The sequence below is a fragment of the Petromyzon marinus genome, unplaced genomic scaffold (assembly GCF_048934315.1).
Source record: "Petromyzon marinus isolate PM22_M1 ecotype Great Lakes invasive population unplaced genomic scaffold, UKy_Petmar_22M1.pri1.0 PM_G_Scaffold_121, whole genome shotgun sequence".
NCBI lineage: Eukaryota > Metazoa > Chordata > Hyperoartia > Petromyzontiformes > Petromyzontidae > Petromyzon > Petromyzon marinus.
This window is the reverse complement of record NW_027422675.1, coordinates 84,072-97,448: the sequence shown is the minus strand read 5'-3', so window position 1 is coordinate 97,448 and position 13,377 is coordinate 84,072.

Sequence of the window (13,377 nt, the reverse complement as noted above, 5' to 3'; positions counted from 1 at the left end):
TGTAAAACACCAGAGAACACACACAGGAGAGAAACCCTTCAAGTGTACTCTGTGCGGGAAGCCGTTTGCAGATTCATCAAATCTTCTAAGACACCAGAGAACACAAAAGCATCACAAGGAGCCGAGTCGGAGTCTGAAATCAGCTTGTGAAATTCAAAGTGCCGCAATGAGCCCATCCCTCATGAAACAAGAACCGGACGAAAATCCCAGCTTGGACACTTTTAAAGGTATCAAGGTGAAATATGAAGAGGTGAAGGTGAAATGTGAAGATGAAGATTCAACTCCAAAATGGGACCTTCACATCGTAAAGCAGGAGGAGAATTCTGACTGTGAGTCAGAGTGAGGCAACTCCCAGCAGTTTGTGGAAGTGGAGGTGTGGGTGGACTTGCTCCTAGACAATACAAAGTCAAGTGGAGACCCGGTAGATGTGTAAGCCAGAGACGATGTCGCTACAATAGATGCATCTTTGTCACAGGCCTTTAATGACAAGAATGTGAAGTTGAACACTTTGTGGGCCCGTGGGTTGGGTAGATCTCTAACCAGGAGCAAGAGCCAATAAGCTCCCAAGCATTCACTATGTTATCATAATAATTGCTTTTACATGGTGCTTGCTTAATCGCCTCAGCAACTCGGAGTTTTGTGTCGTACCTCGCCTGAAACACTCAATGAGCATCTCCAAGTAGCAGCTGCCCCTGTGTGGCACAAGGTGGTGACCCTGCACCGGCCTGCATGTGGACAAGAGCCTATCCGTAGGGGGCGATGATTGATGTGTAATCTCAGTTGTGTAGTTTGTAGGTAATGTTTAGAATTTGCTACATTTTCACTCAGACGCCAGCATGCAATGGCCTACTCGTTTTGAATGACACAATAGTATGTTTTACATACACTGTGAAGCAGACTGCATTTTTTTAAAAGCTTCTTGTTAATACGATGTAACGTGATGCAGGATATTTCACTGAAGTAATCCAATTTTGTTAATATGCCTGTCAATAATTTAGAATGAATACTTGTCTGATTTTGTGCATACTTGCAACATTTGATCTGTAAGGGTCAAACATTGAATACGTGATGTTAGGACAAAGTGTGTCTGTTTGGAAGTAACCTGTACAGAGAACTCAGGTCAGACCCGTTGTTCTTGTGATACAGGTCAAAGGGTACTTTTGTGTTTCACGAAGCGTCTGCCTCTGGAGCAACTAATCGTCTTTGAAATAAGGAGCACGCTCGGATCATTCATTAGTTACAAGGCATACCACTTGAAAGTTACACGTATAGGAGGAGGTACATTCTCTACAACACGAATTGTAGTTTTGTCTTACGTGTTGACGTAGATTTTGTCTAACTGGGACTAGAAATGCTCCTTGCTGATTGACGTCTGGATGTTCGTAACCATCGGTTGAAGCAAACCCCACTGCTGTTGTTGAGACGCTGTGCACCAATAAGGGTTCAACACATTGACGGCCTTCAGGCCAGGAAAGTCACAACATTTGCACACGAAGGACGCATTCACGCAAGTACACCATGCTCCGTTTTGAAGTTTTAAAATGAAACATCTTTGAATTGTGTTGTGTTTTGAATTAGATTATTTTATTTCTTCATTAAAAGCTTGTATCAATTTACATCTGGAAGACTTCATTGAAAGGGACATTTCGTGTGAATTTTCTCTCGTCATTAAGTAGATGGCCTTGCCGGGGGTTCGGTTCAATGCGGACACAGTGTACACACACAGTGTACACACACACAGTGTACACACACACAGTGTACACACACACTGTACACAAACAGTGTACACACACACAGTGTACACACACAGTGTACACACAGTGACACACACACAGACACACAGTGACACAACAACAACCGCCATTCGCCACTAAGTGGGGGTGACGTCACCACGACGCTTGTGCCAGGCACAGTGACACACACACAGTGACACACACAGCGACACAGTGACAGTGTATACCAAGGTAGTGTACACACACACAGTGTATATACGTACACAGTGTATACACATAGTGTACATACACACACAGTGTACACACACACACAGTGTAGACACACTGTACACACACAGTGTACATACACAGTGTACACACACAGAGTCTACACACACACAGTGTACACACACACAGTGTATACACAATAATGTCCACGTTGTTGTTGCTGAGCTCACACACCCAAGGGAGGGAGCAATGAAAATGAACCTAAATCAACTTAAACTCCAACTCTGTGACGTCACCACTCTGCATTACCTCATCGGCGTGAAACGCCAGCGGGAGGTGTACCTCGCTAGTGACGTCATGTCACCACGGTATTCATCCCTCCCCCGTCCACCGCGCTCTTGAGCGTGACGTCACCTCCGCTTGGGTCACTGCCTATATCGTTCCAGTGGCAATCCTTATTTGGGCAAAGCTACGCCCAGTGACTGGTGGCTCATTAACATAATGTGTCCGTTAAAGCCGTCGCGAGTTTATTGCGACGGGTTCAGCGCCCACGCCCCCATTCCTCGACATATGGGCCGGCCTCATTAACATAATTTATTCAGTTACTGAGCCGCTCGTGGGAGGTAAGTGACGTCATACTACTTCCTGCTGTCGCGAGGTAACAGGAAGCTGCCGTGTGCGCGCTTGCACTGAAATCCGAGGTGAGAAATTCTCATCGTTGTGGTGGTGGTGGTTGTTGTTGTGGTGGTGGTGGTTGTTGTTTACCAAGGTAGAGCCTAGCTCTCTCTCGTAGGGATGTCAGTTGAGTAGCAGCGAGCATGGGAATCGATGTCCAGGTTGGAACTTTACAACGCAGGGCCTAGCCACGCGGGGCCTTGCCTCCTGCCCTCGCCTGATTGCATTCACTTTAATTATCTCGCTTAAGTTTAATTTGTCTTCACTCGGCTCGCCACTTTGTAACTTTGTTTTATTGTCAATATTCACGCAGTTTTTATTTTCTTTTGTTTTCACCAGGCCAAGCCCGCTTGAGCTGCTATACCGCTCTTGTTATCAGAAGCGACCTGCCCACAACAACACAAGATGAGGCTTTGTCAACGTGTGTGAATGTTTTGACTTTAAACTTTGGTGACTGCAGGAATGAATTTTCTTGGTTATTTCGGTAAAGTCACGTAGATATGAAATAAAATAAAAATAGCAATCAAATTAAATGAAAAATATATTTTTTAAATAAAGCAAAAAACCCACGACGTTTCGATCGCAACACAAGTGGTCTTTATCTTATTAAATTTAATCTGTTATTTTTATTTTCTATCTATGTGACTTTTCTGAAAGAACCAACAATACGTGCGTCAATGTATCTATCGGTCAAAGACGCTAAGCTCGTGCTGCTGTTGACTCTGAATGTGTGGAGGGGAACACCTTCACCACGGGGAGAGAGACAGAGACACGGATAGCCTCGGCTATGTTGATTGATCCTCGATTCATTACTTGGTGGAGTGAGGAAGAATTAATGCTGAGCAGATGAAGGTGGCCAGGCATTGTTCTGGTCACACCACCACCTGTTTACTCATGGCAGTGTGTGACAGTGTCAAGTTTGTGTTTGCAGTAACGTCTATTAACTCTGTTGAACACGGAGGTTGTATCAAAAAAATTGTTTATTTTTGTTTTCATCTGGAACTCTTTATAAGAATGGAAACAGGAGGTGAACACACCACACACATGCAGCTGAAGTCAGAACTGTTCATCCCAGCATTCAAGGACATCCGAGCCTGGATTCACACCTCTAAGTTGCGATTGAACGTTAATTTATGCATTTCTGCATAACACAAATAGTATTGTTTTCAACACCCTTTGCTATGTCAGCTGAATTTAGCTTTCATAAATATTCCTTTTGTAGTCAGACAGCCGAAATTGTGTGCTTAGAGTTTTGAGTTAACATTCATCTGGAAGATATGAGGGCTTCCAGGCATATTAATGACATTTTCCCTCTCATTGTGTGCCATAGCAGCCCGTGGAGAGAAACCCTTCAGGTGCACTCTGTGCGTGAAGGCGTTTGCAGATTCATCAAATCTGATGAATTTGGGAAACTTTTTCACTACATCATGAATATATTAATAAGTATAGACGTGTAAGTCACGTGTGCATTCCTCTGTGCCTGACGTGTAGATGGTGTGGATATTCTTTTTTTCTGTCTGCAGCTGACGCTTCTTCTGCAGAATTGGTCTGATGGAGCAAAGGCACTCAGCGCAGCTCGGTACGACAAGTCAACAATGCGACCAGCGTGCATACAGCACGGACCGGACTGGAAATTTGACACGGCACCAGAGAACTCGCACAGGAGAGAAACCCTTCAAATGTACTGTGTGTAACAAGGCATTTGCATGGCCATCAGTTTTTAAGAACCACCAGAGAACACACACGGGAGAGAAACCCTTCAAGTGCAGTGTTTGTGGGAAGGCATTTTCAGATTTATCTACTCTTAGAAAACACCAGAGAATACACACGGGAGAGAAACCCTTCAAGTGCAGTGTGTGCGGGATGGCGGTTACACGGTCATTTGCTCTTAAAAAACACCAGAGAACACACACAGGAGAGAAACCCTTCAAGTGCAGTGTGTGCGTGAAGGCATTTGCACAGTCATCTGATCTTGTAAAACACCAGAGAACACACACGGGAGAGAAACCCTTCAGGTGCACGATGTGCGGGATGGCGTTTACACAGTCATATAATCTCGTATTACACCAGAGAACACACACGGGAGAGAAACCCTTCAAGTGCAGTGTTTGTGGGAAGGCATTTTCACGGTCATCTGCTCTTAAAAAACACCAGAGAACACACACAGAAGAGAAACCCTTCAAGTGCAGTGTGTGTGGGAAGACAGTTTCAGATTCATCTGCTTTTAAAACACCAGAGAACACATACAGAAGAGAAATCCTTCAAGTGCAGTGTGTGTGGGAAGGCATTTGCACGTTCATCAAATCTTCAAGTACACCAGAGAACACAGAAGCATCAGAAGATCCACAAGGAGTGGAGTCTGAAATCAGCTTGTGAAAGTCAAAGTGCCGCAATGAACCCATCCCTCGTGAATCACGAACCGGACGAATATCCCAGCTTGGACACTTTTAAAGGTATCGAGGTGAAATATGAAGAGGTGAAGGTGAAATGTGAAGAAGTGATGGTGAAGAGGGAAGAAGTGATGAGCGAAGAAGTGAAGGTAAAATGTGAAGATGAAGATTCAACTCCAAAATGGGACCTTCACATCGTAAAGCAGGAGGAGAATTCTGACTGAGGCAGAGCGAGGCAACTCCCAGCAGTTTGTGGAAGTGGAGGTGTGGGTGGACTTCCTAGACAATACAAAGTCAAGTGGAGACCCGGTAGATGTGTAAGCCAGAGACGATGTCGCTACAATAGATGCACCTTTGTCACAGGCCTTTAATGACAAGAACGTGAAGTTGGACACTCAGTTCCTAGGTTCAACCTGCAGAGTAAGAGCGGCCAGTCTTTGTGGGCCCGTGGGTTGGGTAGATCTCTCACCTGGAGCGAGAGACAATAAGCCCCCAAGCATTCACTATGTTATAATAATTGCAGTTACACGGTGCTTGCTTAACCGCCTCAGCAACTCGGAGTTTTGTATCTCGTCTGAAGCACTCGAAGAGCATCCCCAAGTAGCAGCTGCACCTGTGTGGCACAAGGTGGTGGTCCTACACCAGCCTGCATGTGGACAAGAGCCTGTCAGGGGGCGATGATTGATGCGTAATTTCAGTTGTGTAGTTTGTAGGTAATCTTGATTCATAGCTTTCCTGACTGCAGGAATCCACACTCTTGAGTTATTTCGGTAAAGTCACCACGTGGGTAGAAACATAACAGATGACGGCGTTTAGATCACAACACGAGCAATCGTCATCAGGTGGGACAACCACAGCAAGAGAAACTGCTGAAGTAGTAGGCGCCTACTCCAGCAGTTTCCTCTTATTGCTGCTGTGCTTGTCCCACCTGATGACGATTGCTTGTGTTGCCATCGAAACGCCGTGATCTATTATTTGTAGCGTAATGTTTAGAATTTGATACATTTTGACCCAGACGCCAGCATGCAACGGCCTACTCGTTTTGAATGACGCAACAATAGTACGTTGTACATACACGGTTAAGAAGACAGTGCGTATTTGTAAAATAACTTCTTGTTAATACGATGTAACGTGATGCAGTCAATTTCGCTGCAGTAATTCAATGTTGCTAATATGCCCGTCAATGATTTATAATGAATACTTGTCTGATTGTGCATTTAACATTTTATCTGAGGGTCACACATTGAATAAGTGATGTTAGGACAAAGTGTGTGTGTGTTTGGAAGTAACCTGTACAGAGGACTCAGGTGAGACCCGTTGTTCTTGTGATACAGGTCAAAGGGTACTTTCGTGTTTCACGAAGCGTCTGCCTCTGGAGCAACTCATTATCTTTGAAATAGGGAGCACGCTCGGATCATTCACCAGTTACAAGGCATACCACTTGAAAGTTACACGTATAGGAGGAGGTACATTCTCTACAACACGAATTGTAGTTTTGTCTTACGTGTTGACGTAGATTTTGTCTAACTGGGACTAGAAATGCTCCTTGCTGATTCACGTCTGGATGTTCGTTACCTATCTGTTGAAGCAAACCCCACTGCTGTTGTTGAGACGCTGTGCACCAATAAGGGTCCAACACATTTACGGCCTTCAGGCCAGGAAAGTCACAACATTTGCACACGAAGGACGCATTCACGCAAGTACTCCATGCTCCGTTTTGAAGTTTTAAAATGAAACATCTTTGAATTGTGTTGTGTTTTGCATTAGATGATTTTATTTCTTCATTAAAAGCTTGTATCAATTTACATCTGGAAGACTTCATTGAAAAGGACATTTCGCGTGAATTTTCTCTCGTCATTAAGCAGATGGCCTTGCCGGGGGTTCGGTTCAATGCGGACACAAACAGTGTACACACACACAGTGTACATACAGTGTACACACACAATGTACACACACACAGTGTACACACAGTGTACACCCACAATGTACACACAGTGTACACACACACTGTACAAACAGTGTACACAGTGTACACACTGTACACAGTGTACACACACAGTGTACACACACAGTACACACACACATGTACACACAGTGTACACAAACAGTGTACACACACAGTATACACAGTGTATACACACAGTGTACACACAGTGTATATACACAGTGTACACACAATGTACACACACATTGAACACACAGTGTATACACAGTGTACACAAATAGTACACACAGTGTACACACAGTGTACATATAGTATATACACAGTGTACACACACAGAGTACACACACAGTATATACACACAGTGTACACACACAGTGACACAGCGACACAGTGACACAGTGTATACACATAGTGTACACACACACAGTGTACACACACACAGTGTATACACAATAATGTCCACGTTGTTGTTGAGCTCACACACCCAATCTAAATCAACTTAAACTCCAACTCTGTGACGTCACCACTCTGCATTACCTCATCGGTGTGAAACGCCAGGGTGAGGTGTACCTCGTTAGTGACGTCATGTCACCAGGTTATTCAGCCCTCCCCCGTCCACCGCGCACTTGAGCGTGACGTCACCTCCGCTCAGGTCACTGCCGATATCGTTCCAGTGGCAATCCTTATTTGGGCACAGCTGCGCCCAGTGACTGGTGGCTCATTAACATAATGTGTCCGTTAAAGCCGTCGCGAGTTTATTGCGACAGGTTCAGCGCCCACGCCCCCATCTCTCGACATATGGGCCGGCCTCATTAACATAATTTATACAGTAACAGCCGCTCTTGGGAGGGAAGTGACGTCATACTAGTTCCTGCAGTTGCGAGGCAACAGGAAGCTGCCGTGTGCGCGCTTGCACTGAAATCCGAGGTGAGAAATTCTCATCGTTGTGGTGGTGGTCGTTGTGGTGGTGGTTGTTGTTGTTTACCAAGGTAGAGCCTCTCTCTCGTAGGGATGTCAGTTGAGTAGCAGCGAGCATGGGAATCGATGTCCAGGTTGGAACTTTACAGCGCGGGGCCTAGCCACGCGGGGCCTTGCCTCCTGCCCTCGCCTGATTGCATTCACTTTAATTATCTCGCTTAAGTTTAATTTGTCTTCACCCGGCTCGCCACTTTGTAACTTTGTTTTATTGTAAATATTCACGCAGTTTTTATTTTCTTTTGTTAGCAGGCCAAGCCCGCTTGAGCTGCTATACCGCTCTTGTTATCAGAAGCGACCTGCCCACAACAACACAAGGTGAGGCTTTGTCAACGTGTGTGAATGTTTTGACTTAAAACTTTGGTGACTGCAGGAATTAATATTCTTGGTTCTTTCGGTAAAGTCACGTAGATAGAAAATAAAATAATAAAAAAATGAAAAATAAAATTTTTAAAATAAAGCAATAAACCCACGACGTTTTAATCGCAACAAAAGTGGTCTTTATCTTATTAAATTTAATCTGTTATTTTTATTTTCTATCTACGTGACTTTACTGAAAGATCCAACAATACGTGCGTCAATGTCTATCGGTCAAAGACGCTAAGCGCGTGCCGCTGTTGACTCTGAATGTGTGGAGGGGAACACCTTCACCACGGGGAGAGAGAGACAGAGACACGGATAGCCTCGGCTATGTTGATTGATCCTCGATTCATTACTTGGTGGAGTGAGTAAGAATTAATGCTGAGCAGATGAAGGTCGCCAGGCATGGTTCTGGTCACACCACCACCTGTTTACCCATGGCAGTGTGTGACAGTGTCAAGTTTGTGTTTGAAGTAAAGTCTATTGACTCTGTTGAACACGGAGGTTATATCAAAACAATAGTTTATTTTTGTTTTCCTCTGGAACTTTTATAAGAATGGAAACTGGAGGTGAACACAGCACACACATTCAGCTGAAGTCGGAACTGTTCATCCCAGCATTCAAGGACATCTGAGCCTGGATTCACACCTGAGTTGCGATTAAACATCAATTTATGCATTTCTGCATAACACAAATAGTATTGTTTTCAACACCCTTTGCTATGTCAGCTGAATTTAGCTTTCATAAATATTCATTTTGTAGTCAGACAGCCGAAATTGTGTGCTTAGAGTTTTGGGTTAACATTCATCTTGGAAGATATGAAGGCTTCCAGGCATATTAATGACATTTTCCCTCTCATTGTGTGCCCTAACAGCCCGTGGAGAGAAACCCTTCAGGTGCACTCTGTGCGGGAAGGCATTTGCACGTTCATCAAATCTGATGAATTTGGGAAATTTTTTCACTACATCATGAATATATGAATAAGTATAGACGTGTAAGTCACGTATGCATTCCTCTGTGCCTGACGTGTAGATGGTGTGGATATTATTTTTTTCTGTCTGCAGCTGACGCTTCCTCTGCAGAATTGGTCTGATGGAGCAAAGGCAGTCAGCACAGCTCGGTACGACAAGTCAACAATGCGACCAGCGTGCATACAGCACGGACCGGACTGGAAATTTAACACGGCACCAGAGAACTCACACACAGGAGAGAAACCATTCAAGTGTACTCTGTGCGGGAAGGCGTTTTCAGATTCATATAATCTTGTAACACACCAGAGAACACACACGGGAGAGAAACCCTTCAGGTGCACTCTGTGCGGGAAGGCGTTTGCACATTCTTCAAATCTTAAAGTACACCAGAGAACACACACAGGAGAGAAACCCTTCAAGTGCAGTGTTTGTGGGAAGGCATTTTCATGGTCATCTGCTCTTAAAACACACCAGAGAAAACACACGGGAGAGAACCCCTTCAAGTGCAGTGTTTGTGGGAAGACATTTTCAGGTTCATTTGCTCTTAAAACACACCAGAGAACACACACGGGAGAGAAACCCTTCAAGTGCAGTGTTTGTGGGAAGGAATTTTCATGGTCATCTGCTCTTAAAAAACACCAGAGAACACACACAGGAAAAAACCCCTTCAAGTGTACTCTGTGCGGCAAGGCGTTTTCAGATTCATGTCATCTTGTAATACACCAGAGAACACACACGGGAGAGAAACCCTTCAAGTGCAGTGTTTGTGGGAAGGCATTTTCATGGTCATCTGCTCTTAAAAAACACCAGAGAACACACACGGGAGAGAAACCCTTCAAGTGTACTCTGTGCGGCAAGGCGTTGTCAGATTCATGTCATCTTATAACACACCAGAGAACACACACGGGAGAGAAACCCTTCAAGTGCACTGTGTGCGGGATGGCGTTTGCACAGTCACCACATCTTCAAGTACACCAGAGAACACACACGGGAGAGAAACCCTTCAAGTGCAGTGTCTGCGTGAAGGCATTTGCACAGTCATCTGCTCTTGTAAAACACCAGAGAACACACACGGGAGAGAAACCCTTCAAGTGCAGTGTGTGCGTGAAGGCATTTGCACAGTCATCTGATCTTGTAAAACACCAGAGAACACACACAGGAGAGAAACCCTTCAAGTGTACTCTGTGCGGGAAGCCGTTTGCAGATTCATCAAATCTTCTAAGACACCAGAGAACACAAAAGCATCACAAGGAGCCGAGTCGGAGTCTGAAATCAGCTTGTGAAATTCAAAGTGCCGCAATGAGCCCATCCCTCATGAAACAAGAACCGGACGAAAATCCCAGCTTGGACACTTTTAAAGGTATCAAGGTGAAATATGAAGAGGTGAAGGTGAAATGTGAAGATGAAGATTCAACTCCAAAATGGGACCTTCACATCGTAAAGCAGGAGGAGAATTCTGACTGTGAGTCAGAGTGAGGCAACTCCCAGCAGTTTGTGGAAGTGGAGGTGTGGGTGGACTTGCTCCTAGACAATACAAAGTCAAGTGGAGACCCGGTAGATGTGTAAGCCAGAGACGATGTCGCTACAATAGATGCATCTTTGTCACAGGCCTTTAATGACAAGAATGTGAAGTTGAACACTTTGTGGGCCCGTGGGTTGGGTAGATCTCTAACCAGGAGCAAGAGCCAATAAGCTCCCAAGCATTCACTATGTTATCATAATAATTGCTTTTACATGGTGCTTGCTTAATCGCCTCAGCAACTCGGAGTTTTGTGTCGTACCTCGCCTGAAACACTCAATGAGCATCTCCAAGTAGCAGCTGCCCCTGTGTGGCACAAGGTGGTGACCCTGCACCGGCCTGCATGTGGACAAGAGCCTATCCGTAGGGGGCGATGATTGATGTGTAATCTCAGTTGTGTAGTTTGTAGGTAATGTTTAGAATTTGCTACATTTTCACTCAGACGCCAGCATGCAATGGCCTACTCGTTTTGAATGACACAATAGTATGTTTTACATACACTGTGAAGCAGACTGCATTTTTTTAAAAGCTTCTTGTTAATACGATGTAACGTGATGCAGGATATTTCACTGAAGTAATCCAATTTTGTTAATATGCCTGTCAATAATTTAGAATGAATACTTGTCTGATTTTGTGCATACTTGCAACATTTGATCTGTAAGGGTCAAACATTGAATACGTGATGTTAGGACAAAGTGTGTCTGTTTGGAAGTAACCTGTACAGAGAACTCAGGTCAGACCCGTTGTTCTTGTGATACAGGTCAAAGGGTACTTTTGTGTTTCACGAAGCGTCTGCCTCTGGAGCAACTAATCGTCTTTGAAATAAGGAGCACGCTCGGATCATTCATTAGTTACAAGGCATACCACTTGAAAGTTACACGTATAGGAGGAGGTACATTCTCTACAACACGAATTGTAGTTTTGTCTTACGTGTTGACGTAGATTTTGTCTAACTGGGACTAGAAATGCTCCTTGCTGATTGACGTCTGGATGTTCGTAACCATCGGTTGAAGCAAACCCCACTGCTGTTGTTGAGACGCTGTGCACCAATAAGGGTTCAACACATTGACGGCCTTCAGGCCAGGAAAGTCACAACATTTGCACACGAAGGACGCATTCACGCAAGTACACCATGCTCCGTTTTGAAGTTTTAAAATGAAACATCTTTGAATTGTGTTGTGTTTTGAATTAGATTATTTTATTTCTTCATTAAAAGCTTGTATCAATTTACATCTGGAAGACTTCATTGAAAGGGACATTTCGTGTGAATTTTCTCTCGTCATTAAGTAGATGGCCTTGCCGGGGGTTCGGTTCAATGCGGACACAGTGTACACACACAGTGTACACACACACAGTGTACACACACACAGTGTACACACACACTGTACACAAACAGTGTACACACACACAGTGTACACACACAGTGTACACACAGTGACACACACACAGACACACAGTGACACAACAACAACCGCCATTCGCCACTAAGTGGGGGTGACGTCACCACGACGCTTGTGCCAGGCACAGTGACACACACACAGTGACACACACAGCGACACAGTGACAGTGTATACCAAGGTAGTGTACACACACACAGTGTATATACGTACACAGTGTATACACATAGTGTACATACACACACAGTGTACACACACACACAGTGTAGACACACTGTACACACACAGTGTACATACACAGTGTACACACACAGAGTCTACACACACACAGTGTACACACACACAGTGTATACACAATAATGTCCACGTTGTTGTTGCTGAGCTCACACACCCAAGGGAGGGAGCAATGAAAATGAACCTAAATCAACTTAAACTCCAACTCTGTGACGTCACCACTCTGCATTACCTCATCGGCGTGAAACGCCAGCGGGAGGTGTACCTCGCTAGTGACGTCATGTCACCACGGTATTCATCCCTCCCCCGTCCACCGCGCTCTTGAGCGTGACGTCACCTCCGCTTGGGTCACTGCCTATATCGTTCCAGTGGCAATCCTTATTTGGGCAAAGCTACGCCCAGTGACTGGTGGCTCATTAACATAATGTGTCCGTTAAAGCCGTCGCGAGTTTATTGCGACGGGTTCAGCGCCCACGCCCCCATTCCTCGACATATGGGCCGGCCTCATTAACATAATTTATTCAGTTACTGAGCCGCTCGTGGGAGGTAAGTGACGTCATACTACTTCCTGCTGTCGCGAGGTAACAGGAAGCTGCCGTGTGCGCGCTTGCACTGAAATCCGAGGTGAGAAATTCTCATCGTTGTGGTGGTGGTGGTTGTTGTTGTGGTGGTGGTGGTTGTTGTTTACCAAGGTAGAGCCTAGCTCTCTCTCGTAGGGATGTCAGTTGAGTAGCAGCGAGCATGGGAATCGATGTCCAGGTTGGAACTTTACAACGCAGGGCCTAGCCACGCGGGGCCTTGCCTCCTGCCCTCGCCTGATTGCATTCACTTTAATTATCTCGCTTAAGTTTAATTTGTCTTCACTCGGCTCGCCACTTTGTAACTTTGTTTTATTGTCAATATTCACGCAGTTTTTATTTTCTTTTGTTTTCACCAGGCCAAGCCCGCTTGAGCTGCTATACCGCTCTTGT